Below are 15667 nucleotides of genomic sequence, written 5' to 3'. Positions count from 1 at the left end.
AGGGAATAGTGATGAGAACGTGATGTAGGGAATAATGATGAGAAAGTGATAGAGGGAATAGTGATGAGAAAGTGATGGAGGTGATATTGATGAGAAAGTGATGTAAGGAATAATGATGAGAAAGTGATGGAGGGAATAGTGATGAGAAAGTTATGGAGGGAATAGTGATGGGAAAGTGACGGAGGTCATAGTGATGAGAGGAAAATGGAGGGGATGGTGATTAGAAGAAAATGGAGGGGATTGAGATGAGAAGATAATTGAGGAGACAGTGATGAGAAAGTGATGGAGGGAATAGTGATGAGAAAGTGATGGAGGGAATAGTGATGAGAAAGTGATGGAAGGAACAATGATGAGAAAGTGATGGAGGGAATAGTGATGAGAAAGTGATGGAGAGGATAGTGATGAGAGGAAAATGGAGGGGATAGTGATTAGAAGAAAATGGAGGGGATTGAGATGAGAAGATAATGGAGGGGATAGTGATGAGAAAGTGATGGAGGGAATAGTGATGAGAAAGTGATGGAGGGAATAATGATGAGAAAGTGATGAAGGGAATAGTAATGAGAAAGTTATGGAGGGAATAGTGATGAGAAAATGATGGAGGCGATAGTGATGAGAAAGTGATAGAGGGAACAATGATGAGAAAGTGATGGAGGGAATAGTGATGAGAAAGTGATAGAAGGAATAGTAATGAAAAAGTTATGGAGAAGAAAATGGAGGGGATTAAGATGAGAAGATAATGTAGGGAATAGTGATGAGAAAGTGATGGAGGGGATATTGATGAGAAAGTGATGGAGGGAATAATGATGAGAAAGTGAAGAAGGGAATAGTAATGAGAAAGTTATGGAGGGAATAGTGATGAGAAAATGATGGAGGCGATAGTGATGAGAAAGTGATAGAGGGAATAATGATGAGAAAGTGATGGAGGGAATAGTGATGAGAAATGATGGCGTGAATAGTGGTGAGAAAGTGATGGAGGGAATAGTGATGAGAAAATGATGGAGGGGATAGTAATGTGAAAGTCATGGAGGGAATAGTGATGAGAAAATGATGGAGGGAATGATGATGAGAAAGTGATGGAGGGAATGGTGATGAGAAAGTGATGGGAGGAATAGTGATGAGAAAATGATGTAGGGGATAGTGACGAGAAAGTGATGGAGGGAATGGTGATGAGGAGATGATGGAGGGATAGTTATGAGAAAGCGATGGGGGATTAGTGATGAGGCAATAATGGAGGGGATTGTGATGTGAAGATGATGGAGGGGATAGTGATTAGAAGATGACGAAGGTGATAGTGATGACAAGAAAATGGAGGGGATTGTGATGAGAAGATAATGGAGGGAATAGTGATAAGAAAGTGATGGAGGGAACAGTAATGAGAAAGTGATGGAGGGGATAGTGATGAGAAAGTGATGGAGGGTATAATGAAAAGAAAATGATGGAGGGGATAGTGGTGAGAAGATGATGAAGGGGATAGTGATGAGAAGATGATGGAGGGATAGTAATGAGAAGAAAATGGAGGGGATTGTGATGAGAAGATAATGGAGGGCATAGTGATAAGAAAGTGATGGAGGAAACAGTGATGAGAAAGCGATGAAGGGAATAGTGATGAGAAAATGATGGAGGGAATAGTGATGAGAAGATAATAAAGGGGATAGTGATGAGAGAGTGATGGAGGGGATAGTGTTGAGAAAGTGATGGAGGGAATAGAGATGAAAAAGTGATGGAGGGGATAGTGATAAGAAAATGATGGAGAGAATATTTATAAGAAAGTGATGGTAGGGATAGTGATGAGAAAATGATGAAGGGGATAGTGATGAGAAGATAATGGAGTGGATAGTGATGAGAAGATGATGGAGGGAATAGTGATAAAGTGGTGGAGTGAATTGTGATGAGAAAATGATGGAGGGGTTAGTGATGAGAAGATAATGGAGGGGATTGTGATGATAAGGTGATGGAGGGGATAGTGATTAAAAAATGATGGAGCAGATAGTGATGGGAAGTGACAGAGGGGATAGTGATAAAAAAATGATGGAGGGATATCACAGTGATGAGATGATGGAGGAGATAGTGATGAGAAGATGATGGAGGGGATAGTGATGAGAAGATAATGGAGGGAATAGTGATGAGAAAGTGATGGAGGGAATAGTGATTAGAAAATTATTGAGGGGATAGTGATGAGAAATTTATGGAGGGGATAGTGAAGAGAAAATGATGTAGGGAATAGTGATGAGAAAATGATGGAGGGAATAGTGATGAGAAAATGATGGAGGGGATAGTGATGAGAAAATGATGGAGGGGATAGTGATGAGAAAGTGATGGAGGGGATAGTGATGAGAAAATGATGGAGGGAATAGTGATGAGAAAATGATGGAGGGAATAGTGATGAGAAATGATGGAGGTGATAGTGATGAGAAAATGATGGAGGGGATAGTGATGAGAAGATGATGGAGGGAATAGTGATGAGTAAGTGATGGAGGGGATAGTGATGAGAAAATGATGGAGGGGATAGTGGTGAGAAGATGATGGAGGGAACAGTGATGAGAAAGTGATGGAGGGGATAGTGATGAGAAAATTATGGAGGGGATAGTGGTGAGAAGATGATGGAGGGAATAGTGATGAGAAAGTGATGGAGGGAATAGTGATAAGAAAATGATGGAGCGGATAGCGATGAGATGATGGAGGGGACACTGGTAAGAAAATGATGGAGAGATAGTGATGAGAAGATGATGGGGAGATAGTGATGAGAAGATGATGGAGGGGATTGTGATGAGAAGATAATGGAGGGAATAGCGATAAGAAAGTGATGGAGGGAATAGTGATGAGAAAGTGATGGAGGAAATAGTGATGAGAAAATTATTGAGGGGATAGTGATGATAAAATGATGGAGGGGATAGTGATGAGAAGATGATGGAGGGGATAGTGATAAGAAAATTATGGAGGGGATAGTGATGAGAAAATTTTAGGGGATAGTGATGAGAAGATGATGGAGGGGATAGTGATGAGAAAATTATTGACGGGATAGTGATGAGACAGAGATGGAGGGGATAGTGATGAGAAAATGATGGGGTGAATAAAGGTGAGACAGATGGAGGGGATAGAGATAAGAAAATGATGGAGGGGATAGTGATGAGAAGATGATGGAGGGACAGTGATGAGAAAATGATAGAGGGGATAGTGATGAGAAAATGATGGAGGGAATAGTGATGAGACAAGAGATGGAGGGGATAGTGATGAGAAAATGGTGGAAAGAATAGCGGTGAGATAATGGAGGGAATAGTGATGAGAAGATAATGGAGGGGATAGTGATAAGAAAATAATGGAGGGAATAGTTATAAGAAAGTGATGTAGGGGATAATGAAACCCAATTCGTCAATGGAAATAAATGATTAAGACACAATGAAAAATTACTCTGAGAAGAATGTCTCTATTATTATTATTATTATTATTATTATTATTATTATTATTATTCAGTAGATGAAACCTGTTCGTATGGAACAAGCCCACAGGGGCCACTGACTTGAAATTCAAGCTTCCAAAGAATATGGTGTTCAATAAGAAGTAAAGTGAAATACAGAAGAGATCCTACTATAAAAAAAAGAAATTAATAAATTAACAAATAGATAAAAATGTATTGATATGCAAGGAGAATAGTAGTAGTAGGGTAGTAATGCATTGCTTCTTCGCTTGAGCTTCTGAAGTTCCAATTGCAATACATTCTCTGGGGAGGCTGTTCCACAGTCCAACGGTGTGATGAATAAAGGATCTCTGGAACCGAGAAGTTCAATAGCGAGGCACATTTACTGCATATTGGTGTTGCTGTTCAACGAATCTGGTTACTCTGGACAGGTAAAGGGGATCAGGGATCAATTGTGAATGTGAAAGATTTCTGTGGAAATACAACTTATGAAAAAGTGACAAACAAAAGAGACCATCCGTCTATGGTCCATGTCATAACTGCCACTGTTAGGAAACAGAAACCTACCACCACGAACCTCTATATCTAAAAGAGATAACTCTCTTGCAGAAGCAGACAGTATTCTAGTAAAGGAAGCACAAGCGACTTAAAACAATACCTAACTTTCGTGTGGTATTTGCTGAAACTTTCATTAGATGTTACTCAAAAGTTAGATGTGGGTCAAAAGTTACACCTAGAATAGTTAAAGCTCCAGGCTCATTCAGCAAAGTTCCATCCACCTGAAGGGAAGGATGGGGTGGGAAATCTGTTCGAGATCTGCTAACCAATAGTGTTTTTGTTTTAATGGAGTTGAGCCTCATACCCCACCAACTACACCATTCGCTAATCCGGTCATGTCCCGATTGAGGGTGAGGGCAGCTTCATTTCTCCTAAGTGGAGACTTTGCTACACCCGCAAGTGTTGCATCATCGGCAACAATCTTGTTTTCCAGGCCAACAACAATGTCACTTGTATACACTAAAAATAAAAGTGAACCAAGAACACTACCTTGTGGAACTTCAGACAAAATAGGTCTTGGTTCACTAAAGATCCCATCTACAGCAACTCGCTGCTGCCTACCTGTAAGGAAATCCTGAAGTAATCCTAAAACATATCCACCAACCCCAAGATTCTGAAGTACGTGATAGTGTGATAGTGTTAGCTGGACTTCTGTGGGCACCAGAAGAGTTGGAAGGCCCAGACCAGCTTGGATGAGAGCTGTAAGAAGGGACCCTGTAGGGGGGTAGTGCCGTCAGTGCACCTCACGCGGTGCACTATAGGCATTACTTAAGGTTCTTTGCAGCGTCCCTTAGGCCCCTAGCTGCAACCCCTTTCATTCCTTTTATTGTATGTCCGTTCATATTATATCTTTCTTCCATATTACTCTCCACCCACTCCTAACAATTGTTTCATAGTGCAACTGCAAGGTTCTCCTCCTGTTACACCTTTTAAACCTTTTTACTCTCGATTTCATTTTCAGCGCTGAGTGACCTCATAGCTCCCAGTGTTTGGCCTTTGGCCCAAATCTTATATTCTAATTCTAATTCTATAAGAAGCGAGGCTAAAGATGATTGGAAAGCTGAGAAAGAAAAAGTACAGGAAAGACATGAATGTCAGAATTACACAGATGCCCTTTTGCGTCACGCAGCATTGGAGGCGATGAGGATGACGATGATAATGATAATGATAGAAAAATAAAACTCAGATTTCCACCGCCTCAACTTAAATCGCATGGGGCCTTGATAAAGTTTTCTAGCAAAACTAATCATTGAAAACTAATTTTTGCAGCACACGAAGGTAAGAGAAAGCAGCGAATATAGCGCCATCACGGAATGGAACATGAAATTTAGGGCAAAGGGCAAGCACTGGTACCTCTGAGGAGGTCATTCAGCGCTGAAAGAGAAATGGAGAGGAAAAAGTTTTGAATGTGTAACAGGAGGAAAACATCGCAGTTGCACTATGAGACAATTGTTATGAGAGGGTGGAAAGTCAGATGGAAGAAAGAGAATATGAACCAGAAGTACAGTAAAAGGAATGAAGAGGGTCGCAGCATCAACAAACGTATTTGAAAACAATGTGTTGTGCCATTACGTTTATGCTCTTATGCCATACATGTATGCAGGGATGCATTGGTATGGAAACTGTGGGTATTGAAAGTTGCCGGTAATCAAGCACTTGCCGGTACATGCATTCACCATTTTTTTGTTCAATTATATTTAGTTTCACAGTAAAGTATTCTGTTGTCTTCGCTTATGTTATTGCAGATTATAATTTTTTTTTTCTTTGGGGTTATGCGCGCGCGTGTGTGTGTGTGTGTGTGTGTGTGTGGGTGTCTGCGTTTCACGCAAGGGCTGAGATTATGCGTATGTCTGTGTGTGTTTGTGGATGAGTGTGGGTGGGTGTATGTAAGCATTTCGCACGAGGGCTATGGTCATGCCTGTGTGTGTGTGTGTGTGTGTGTATGTGGATGAGTGTGGGTGGGTGGGTGTACGCGTTTTACACGAGGGCTGAGGTTATGCATGTGTGTGTATGTGGGTGAGTGTGCACACGAGGGCTGAGGTTATGGATGCGTGTGTGTACGTGGATGAGTGTTTGGGTGTGTGTATGTATTTCACATGAGGGCTGAGGTTACGCGTGTATTTATATGTGGATGGGCGTGTGTGGGTGTGTGTATGCAGTTCAAACGAGAGCTGAGGTTATGCGTGTGTGTGTATGTGAGTGAGTGTGTGTGGGTGTGTGTATGCATTTCACACGAGGGCTTTGGTTTTGTGGGTGGGTGCGTATTGGTGTGTGTGTGTATGCATTACACACGAAGGCTGAGGTTATGTATGTGTGTGTGTATGTGGATGAGTGTGTGTGGGTGTGTGTGTATGCATTTTACACGACGGCTGAGGTTAGGCGTGTGTGCATGTGTATGTGTGTGTGTATTCCACATGAGAGCTTCCCTTTACGGATGTGAAGATTACACGAGGGCATTATGTCAGCACGTGCGCTCTGCTATATTTGTATGCGATGGCATGCTTTCTCTCTCGCAAAGAGAAGAGACATCTCCGCCTGGATTTAATTAAAATAATCGTATGGCATCATTTAATGCTTAAAGATTTAATTCTAAATCATTTGCCGAGTCCAAATCAAATCCGGTAACAGTTTGGTTATGTATTCGAGTGCGCAACAGCAATTTCTGGGCAAGAATCTAGGATAATGTAACGTGCATGGACTGACATATGTATATATATATATATATATATATATATATATATATATATATATATATATATATATATATATTATTTTATATATATATATATATATATATATATATATATATAAATTTTTATATATATTGAACAGAAATTCTAGGGAGGAGAATGAATAAACGGACTAAAACCCAAGACTTATTTATTAAGCTAAATAATACTGAATATCTTAATCGGTAAATATATCGGTAACTGCCTGAATTGTTGCCTGGATTGGAGTCCACTAAATGAAGGAAGACCGACGGCACCAGAGCTCCCAATCCTCGCTAATTCCGTCTCACTCACTAAAAACATGAAAAATATGGCAATTAATAATATTGCAAATACTCAACAGAGAACAACGAAAGCAAAAACTAAGTTAACTACTAGTCACGTTGGAATAATTTAAATATCCGTATAAGTCAATAGGACAAAATTATATCTTACGAAAATAGAGGAAATTTGTTGTAGCATGAATGAAACGGCAGAATATGAATATAACTATGGTCGCAAGCCTATACATATAAAATATAATTTCAAATACAAATGTTAGGAGAGCTGAATCATATGCTACAATTCAACAAAACCTATACGGTCATAACGAGAATGAACAATTTTAGAAATAACTGCTTTCGTTGGGCTCACTCATTGAATTAGTGAGCTTTATTTTTTATAAGGGCTGAATGCAAGGAACAGATTGTTATAAGAATCTTAGGGAAAATCTTAAAGCCACGAAATCACGTTGCCGTAATGAAAGTGACATACCTCAAGATTCTCCATCCTTTGAACTGCTGGAATAATTAAGTCCATCGGTGACTATCAGGTGTTCGACGTCTGTAGTTGGGAGGCAATGGCCTGAGGTGACTGTAGCTTATATGAGGCAATTAATGTTCCATGACGAGTGAAAAATGTGTAGAAAAATCCGTAATGTTCTGGGTTTTCACTCGCTGCTGTCTAAGATGGAACTCAGAACTGAACTGACTCTCTTGACCCTCCTTGCAGCGAAGAAAAGCAGGCTGCCACCTGTGTTGAGTAGTTTCAGGCAGTAAAAAGTTCTCCAGCAAGCAGTTAGAAACAAAGAGGTGTCACTTCAAACACCGTGATTTCAAAAATATAATTTTACGAAAAACAAAAGCAATTATCTTTGCACTGTTAGAGAAAAATATAGATTATATCAACGTTATAAAGTTGAAATGCTTTACAACTGAAAATTTATATTTTCTTCATATGTATATGTATATATATATATATATATATATATATATATATATATATATATATATATACATATATACAGTATATATATATATATATATATATATATATATATATATTATATATATATATACAGTATAAGCATTAAGCTACAAACGTCCTTTAATATCCAATTCGCTCTACCTCGGAAATAATATATTTTCATATATGTTACCGAAGGAATTTTTTAGATGATAATAAGTACGCCGTCCCGTGGGCTCGAACCAGCCAGGACAGGAACTCAGGACTACAGGGATGCATTAACCGCGCGGCCTCTCTTGTGGCCGCGCTGGTTAATGCGTCCCTGTAGTCCTGAGGAAAATCCTTGGCTGGTTCGAATTCACGGGACGGCTGTACTTATTATCAACTAAAAATTCCCCTTCGGTAAACATATATGAAAATATATTATTTCGAGGTAAGCGAATTAGATATTAAAGGACGTTTGTAGCTTTTAACTCTTGTATATGAATCACGGTGATGTGATAAAAACTTCATATATACAGTATATATGTATGTATATATATATATATATATATATATATATATATATATATATATATATATATATATATATAATGGTGAATGTGAAAAAAGTTTCTAGGCAGATGAAGTAACACTAGAGAGAAGAAGGTACGGAGAAAGGCTAAGAGCCCAGTGAACAAATAAGTCTTAGAATATGAGATACAAATATAAATAGGTGGTAGTGGTTCAAGGTAAATTTAGGGATGCTTTTGGAAGCTACTCTAGAGGATACAGAGCTGAATGACCTCATTAGTCCAAGTGCTTGGCCTTTGGCCTAAATCACATACTCTATTCCATTCCTAGAGGATATAATGAAGGGAATTAAAAGGTTGCAAAGGGGAAAGGTAACTGGCATTTATGGGATTATAAGGAGGGATTCTGCACTATGTTAGTGATAGCTTATTTATGTGGAGAAGGGTTTGAGAAAATTGCTTTGATGTGAAACAGAAATCTATTTAGTATACTTTGGAACGTATAAGATCGGGTTTAATTGGGAATGTTACAAATGTTAAAGGAAGAGCAATGTGGATTTAGTCAAGGATGCGAGTATGCTAAGCAGTTGCTGGTTGTGACTGTTTTGCGAGAATTTTAATGTTGGACCCACATTCCTACGATAGAATTAATGGACATGCAGTATCAGTGTTGAACATTGCATAACAGTATCGAAAGAAGGAATGAAAAGAACTGGAGATACTTGCTCATGCTTACGGTTAATAATAAGGGAAAGATGCAGAGATTGGTGAAAGAGTTTAAAAGTTGTCAACAAGAGTAAGATTGTAATATTAAAAGGAAGCCAAGAAACTGGAACAGTGAATATTAGTATGGATTGTGTACACTGATAAGTATTTAGTAACAAAGGCAGTACTTGAAGAAAGGATGAGAGACCAGGTTGAATCACAGATTTTTAGCGTAGGAAAGTACCGTAAGTTGCAAAAACTCTACAAATCTTTGAAATAAGTTATAATACTTGAGGGTACTGTAGAACCAGGATATATATATATATATATATATATATATATATATATATATATATATATATATATATATATATATATATATATATATATATATATATATATATATATATATATATATATAATGTATGTGCGTATATATACATACACACACACATATATATAGAGCTATTTAAATAGCTCTATGTGTTGAATGTAATTTCCCCCCTGGCAGAAATAGCAGTGTTTGGTTTCAGGATCAGAATTTAATTTTAATCTTATTTGATTTAGATCAACAGCATAATAATATCCCCGTTGCCAAAATCCCAAAATATACATGCATTTTTTTTATTGAGTTTCGTTATTATAAACAGTTTATAAATAGCTTTGGGCACGGGACGCATATCATGATAAATTACGCCTACTTTTTTTAAGCTGTGATTCATCATCAAACCATAAAATTTTAATATTTTCAGCTTTGATTGCATGTAATCACGTATTAATGGGACCCCCATTTGACCATGGAGCTTTGGAGGACGGTAGTAGAAGTTGCCAAGAAAAAACTCCTTGTGATGTTTGAGACTGTGTTGTATTGGTTATGAGAGAGTAGAGAAAAAAAGAACTGACTCATTCAACCAAAATTGTCTGTACAAACCTGCCGCTAAAATCATTTTGAGTTCTTGATTCCTAAGTAGTATTTCTCCGCTTCGATCAACATCATTGGAGTTCAGGTTAATTGAGACTTTCCTCGTTGAGATAATTCAGTTTAAATGGTCACACGACTTGAGAATTCAGTTGTTTTTGTTGAGGTGTCGGAAGTTCTTGTCGTGGTCAAAGTTATTTAGGCCATATGTGTCCATCTTCAATATTTCTCTCGTATTTGGGGCGTTTCACCTACTGTTTGGATTGGACTGAATCGAGGCAATTAGTTTCCTCAGTGACCTTTTTATAAGCGTCTTCTCTGAATATCTTTTTTATCAGTGGCAAGGCAGCCGCTATGGCTCTTTTACAGTGGTTGCTGTTTTGGCCAGTTTTATAAAGCTTAGGGTCAGACCACTGTATCTTACAAGTATTCTGTAAGAATAAATAAACCTCTAATAGAAAAATCTGATGCTTTCTTTCCCTCTTATGTTGATTTTTGAAATTCTCTTCTTTCCGTTTTCCCTGGCTCTCCGGCATCGTTGACCTATGTTGTTGTGACGCCACATTAATATAAAACAATCCTTCAATCATCTTGTGGTCGTCTCTCCTTTAGAAATAAGATCCACTCTTTCTTTTTGTCCTTGCTAGACGATTGTATAGGTGATATGTTGCCAGTCCCTTCCGCCTCCGCTTTAAAAAAAATAAAGATTAAAGGTCATAAGAAGCACAGAGGAAAGGTGATAGTCCAATAGTCTACATCATAATGGTAGAAAGGACTAATCAAACTGGTTGATCCCCGATTTTGCAACTTCCATGCAATATCTATGAGATAGCGAAGCCTAGAGTGTATAGCGAGACCGAGAAAACGGTGATGTCATACAGTCAAGAAGCTTTCAACATCAGTGTGTCAATCAATATCAGTCTATTATCCATAGATGTGTTTATAGAACTTCAGGAATGAATTTCATATGACAAAGATTAGGTATTTCAGCAAATAAAGAAGGTGCTGGTCAAAATACAGAAGTTGAAGTGACGGACATTCCTTGGTATCTTGAGACTTATGTAGATAAAAAAAAATTCTAGAGTGAAGCAGATTAGCGAACTTTCCTTCTGGTTCAATCTAAAACTGGCAAATTACGAAACGTGGCTGGAAAACAGCAATATGACAAGATTTATAGAGATGAAACAGTTTAGAAAAACCTAAGGAGTTAGCCTTCAATGTTTCATTAACTTGACCCTATCGCTGCATTCCTAATAATATACATATGTAATGGGGAAGGCATGCACTTCTTATTAACTGTCTGTTGTACTACTTGCTTTCACTTCCGTAGGAACAAGTTGCTCGATATTTAACTATGCTAGAATTTCACTTATCGTGCTCAGATGTCGGCTATCTTTCAGTATTTCATAAGTTCTTCTTTTATTAATTTTGGTTAAATGAAATTTATGTTTCCCCTTCATTACATTTATTTAGTCTTTAAACTGTATAACTTTTCCACCTTTCAGTGGGTAGCAATGACCGAGTCTTTATCTTAAAAGGCACATCGCAAAATTCTTGGACTTAGAATTTCACTCGCTATGGGCATTCAGAAATTTTATATAAGTTCACAAGTCTGTTCGAGCTTTCACACATCTCGCACACTCCCTGCCCTGATGCCTTTTTCTAACTAACTCTGCTTCCAGAGCCTTCGAATATATATGGGTATGGGTTCGATGCCTAATTCTGGTATAATTTTCCCTAGTTTCGTCCAGATGGGCTTCCCTTTTCCATTAATGTTTCACGTTTAATTGTCTATGCAATTCGTTCAACGGTTGTTATCGAGTTAACGTTATGGTGTGGGAGAGGTCACCGGGCGAGGTCAAGATCTAAATTAGTTCATCTTTTGCCCAGCGCAGTACGGGTAAACACTTTTGAGTCACTGGCGACGAACGGTTAAACTCGGCATCTATTATCACTTAGTTTCGTTAACGTCTTTTCTGTTTTTGCTCTCTCTGTCTTTATCAGTGATTTCCTGTATGCCCTTGTGCGTATATCAAAATAATTAGTTTATTGAATTATAGACTCGTTTCTATTATAATCTTGGCCAGCTACCCAGCTGACTCCGGCAGCTCTAGCTAAACTAAGGCAAAATTAATATATCTAAGAGGACTCCTAACACATGCATCTTAGGAAAATCACACAACTTATAAGATAACTTTAAAGCATTAAACTGAATATAAAACAATCATTTCTTCAATCAAATTGAATAAGATATTCAAATGTACTAGCAAAACAAAATATAATTTGCTATCCAAGTTACATAATTATTACTCAGTCCTCAGTCCTATGCTATTTTAGGTGGATATCGCCCTGTTATTTATGAAATTGACGAATAAATATTTTTCTGCTCTTCTCTTCTCATGACGGTGAAAGTCGTAGTGTTTCTTGGTTGACTATGCGAAGGGGGATGTAGACTTGGCGGTTACCTTCGCAATCTCGTACTTCTTGAAACGTCCTGGAGGAATATCCTTGTGTAATTGTATGTATCTATAAGTGTGGTATGTGTTTATGCAAACTCATCTTGACTTCTTTGATGTGACTATTAGTAATTTTCTCGTATGATAAGTTTTGTATGTTCATTATTCAACACAAAAGTTATGATTGGCAACTCTATTAAAGGAAGTGGTAAGAGATTAGTATTCGTAAATCTTTTTTTCTCTACATTTACTGTAACAATAGTTAGTAAGTTTTCATTAATTAAAATCTTTTAAACAAGTGAATAAGGTAAGTGTGTTAATTACTGCAACAAAATCAGAATTAATGGTAAAAAGAATTTTCTTTACTGAAATTATTTAATATGTAGGAAATTCCTTCTTAAGGATAATAGTTATTCTTGATTAGAAAACTAAGATATTGTTAAATTCCTTGAAATGATTACATTACATTTTAGAGTTTACGTACAATCCCTCGTTTCCTAAATACTCCCCTTTGCAGTGAAAGAAAAAGTAAATTCAAAGTTAGAGCTCTTAACCCCAAATTTTGCTACAAAACCAACTAATCAAAGTAAGAATTGCAACAATATAAAAAAAAGTTTAATCCTAAGTCAACCGATGAAGGTAAACTTAGCAATAAAGGAAATAAAATACAGGGAATAATAGGATGATTGATGGGTTTGTTCTTATTATAATTACTGAAATGTGACTCTTCTATTTCTTAGGTTATACCTAGTTTTTCCTTCTGAAATTTCTTCTTTTGGTTCTTCAGTCATTTCTGGTTCTTTGACTTCTTTAGTTCTCTTGATTTTGTCCTTATTTATCCAAAATCCCCCATCTACAATTCCTATACTTCCTTCTAATCACTAATTGTTCTCTAGGTGCATCAATAGTGATTCCTTGTCTAACCATAGTTGGGTAACCAATCAATAGGTGTGCAAATGCAAAATGAATTCCCCTTGCCACTAGAACCTTTTCCTTAAGTGGGATTCTTCCTAATTTAAAAAGTAAATTAACTTGTCCTGCTAGTTCTATTCTGTTTCCTTGAACATCTGTGATTTTACAGTCTTTTACTGGGTTTAAGCTTAAATGAGAAAAATATGCCTCATACACCTTTTTAGACATTATATTCTTGGGACTTCCTGTGTCAAAGAATACGGCTATAGGCTTTTCTAAACCAACGTGGGCGGGAAGTACAGGTCTATAACTATATTCATATCTTACATTAACTTTGCTAATACACTTAGTTTGGCTTAAGGGTGATGCTCTCGTCTTTTCTTTTAAGTAGGAATGTCCATGATACCAGTGATACAAAAATTTACTGTCGAGTCATCTGATAACTCTTGGTCTGGTTGGTATACTAGGCTTGCAGCTTGGTCGTTGTTCTGATCTCTATTATAATTCTGATCTCTATTCCTTCTTATCTGTGGAGACTGACTATGATTTCTACCTCTACCTTGTGACTGTGATCTACGTCTAGGTCTACTCTTACAATCTCTGGCATTATGTCCTGTTTTCTTATGGTAAGGACAATAAGCTGTTCCATAACATTCACTTGCGTAATGGCCTATCTTTTGGCAGTTGTAACATGTAACTGTGGAAGGTCTTCCTTGATGTGTTTTACCTGGATTCCTATTCTGATTTCTAGCTGGTGTCCTAGATCTCCTATTCTGATGACTAGGATCCCCTCTCTCTTGTCCTACAGTAACTAAAGGTCTGTATAGATCATTCCCTTCAGGTTTCCTACCTAAAATTTTCCTCACTTCACTTTCAATTTCAATGACAGCGTCTTCTAAACCCCAAGTACGATTCATCTTTTCAATAGCCTTTGAGGGTAGGCTTCCCAATAGTAAAGCTAACCTAAACATATTATGGCAGTTTTCAATTGTTATTACCTTTTGACCTGCTAAAGTCGTTGACCATGGAGTGTCTGCAACCAAATGGCTCCATTCCTTGAAATGGCTATATAACTGAGGATTCATTCTAAGGTAGTTTCTTTTGTCTACTCTCCATCCTTGAACTATCTTTGTGAGACTGATAACAGGATCTGTTTCGCCTACAGTGGAATATATTCTCCTCAGGTATTGCTTTAGTTCTTCCCAATTCTTAACTCTTTTATAGGCACTAGCATGTATGTAACATCCTATATCTCCTGATGACAAATCTAGATAGGCTTTGGCTTCATTTAATTTGTCTGTGTCAGTTCAGTTATGTTATTCAAATGGGTTTTCTTGCTCGATCCATGTTTCTAGATTACAAGCATCGTTTTCTCCTTTTCTTCCCAAAACTTAATAATATGGTCACTCGCATGTAATTTATGAGCAACCGTGGAGGTTGTGTTTGGTGGAGAGTAAAGGGTAGAGAACTCATTGTCAATTGTTTTGTTTGGCTTCTCGTATGAACAAGAGTTCTTACTTTCTTATTACGTGCAGATCTCTTTCTGTGTATTTACTCATTAATGGCAAGTAAATTCTTAAACATCAAATACAACTGAACTGAGATTAAGTTATGGCAGTAATATCTAAAAAAAAAATTATAGACAAACAGGTCTTAAAAAATCATTAAAAAAAATCATAAATACTTCCCTTGAATTAAAACAAACTAAAAAATCACTTAAAATATAAAAAAAAATCTAAACATCTCCCTTAATTAAAATAAAATAAATCACAATACAGGTTAGTAAATAAAGATATTGGAAAACTCTTAGTAATTGATTAGTACTGATTAGTAAAAAAGAAAATTTGTTGCCAAATAATTTAAGTATCTAATGATTCTCAAAGTACAAGTCTTTTGTGTTTTGAAAATGTCAAACGGTAGTATTCACATCATGTTAACTTTAGTAAAATGAATGAAATCCTATGTTTGTGTATTTTATGTGAGGATGTCCAAGGACTTATCTTTGCCGTCTTCGAATCTGGGCGTCATTCTTAGCGCCTTACTGGGATGGAGACTTCAGGATAACTTATAACTTCTTGCGTTGGTGTTGCTGGAGTCTCTCTTCTTTCCTCTCTCTCACGAATTGCAAAGGGAATGAGTGCGTTTTCTTCTACGTCAGCTGCTGCGTGAAATTCCTCTCTCTCGCTTGGTGAAACTGTGTATCTTCTTGATTTTGGCCGTAAAATTCGTCTTCTGCC

The sequence above is a fragment of the Macrobrachium rosenbergii genome, chromosome 16, assembly GCF_040412425.1.
Source record: "Macrobrachium rosenbergii isolate ZJJX-2024 chromosome 16, ASM4041242v1, whole genome shotgun sequence".
Lineage (NCBI taxonomy): Eukaryota > Metazoa > Arthropoda > Malacostraca > Decapoda > Palaemonidae > Macrobrachium > Macrobrachium rosenbergii.
Note: the sequence above shows the minus strand (reverse complement) of the source record.